At 47.5% G+C, this 1,100-nt stretch overlaps 1 non-coding gene across 1 annotated transcript; it reads right to left on the bottom strand.

Annotated features, from left to right (window-relative positions):
• Positions 1 to 585: 585 nt before the first annotated feature.
• On the bottom strand, positions 586 to 692 carry LOC144552353 (small nucleolar RNA R71). Its single transcript, XR_013511087.1, has one exon. It is a non-coding gene; the product is annotated as a small nucleolar RNA R71 (small nucleolar RNA).
• Between the last annotated feature and the right edge of the window lie 408 nt (positions 693 to 1,100).

Raw genomic sequence — 1,100 nt, 5'->3', positions numbered from 1 at the left:
ACCAGCATCGAAGTTGACGCGACCCTCATCACATCTGATGCTACCCTCATCAGAGCTGAAGCGGGTGGCATCAGAGCTGACGCTGGTAGCATCGCTATTGACGCGACTTGTGTGACAGAGACAATGTCAGAGCATCCAAGCAGGGAAGATAGGGAAGCAGATGCCAGAGAAAGGGAAGTCTTGACCGACCAATCTGACGATGAAATGGATGTCTTCATGCCAAGGACCTTACGAGAGTTCAATGTACCAAGGGCTGGGGATGTCAGAGGTGCGATCAGACTACCAAGGATACCTGAGCAACAACTGAACTTCAACCCAGGAGTTGTAAACATGGTTCAGCAGAACGTCTTCAATGGCATGGATCACGAGGATCCGCATGCTCATCTCCAAACCTTCCTCGAATGTATCACAACCATCAAGACCAATGGGGCAATAGCTGATTACACAAAACTTGCTTTATTTCCTTTTACTCTTAGAGACAAGGCCAAGAAATGGTTAGGGTCGTTACCAAGGGATTCCATTACCAATTGGAGGGAATTGTCTAAATTGTTTCTGACAAGGTTTTTCCCCCACAAAAGAATCGCCAAGGTAAGGAACCAACTGACCAGTTTTAGGCAGAGGTCTGATGAACCCCTCAATGAGGCATGGGAAAGGTTTAGGGAATTGCAATACTCCTGTTCCCATCATGGTATTCCTGATTGGTTGTTGATTCAAACATTCTATGATGGTCTAGCTGAGAGCACTCGCGCTTCTATTGATGTAGTTGCAGGTGGGGCGTTAATGTCAAGGGAACCTCTGGAGGCCATGAACCTGATTGACAACATGGCACAGAATCAACAATGGTCTGGCAGAGACAATACCCGACCCGGAGGTGGAGGCAAGTACGAAGTCGATCAAATCACTGCTCTAACTGCCAAGTTGGATACTATGCAAAGGGCAATGGACAAGCTAAGTGTGAAAGCAGTCAAGCAGCAGCCGCAAGCATGTGTCATGTGTGGTGACGAAAGGCACGCTTACGAGCAATGTTCATTGGTGCAAGCTGAAGAGGAGATCGAGCAGGTCAACTCCATCAACAATGAACCTTCTTTCTTTCCAAAACC

The sequence above is a fragment of the Carex rostrata genome, chromosome 3, assembly GCF_964058835.1.
Source record: "Carex rostrata chromosome 3, lpCarRost1.2, whole genome shotgun sequence".
Classification (NCBI taxonomy): domain Eukaryota; kingdom Viridiplantae; phylum Streptophyta; class Magnoliopsida; order Poales; family Cyperaceae; genus Carex; species Carex rostrata.
This window is presented reverse-complemented; position numbering and strand designations above follow the sequence as displayed.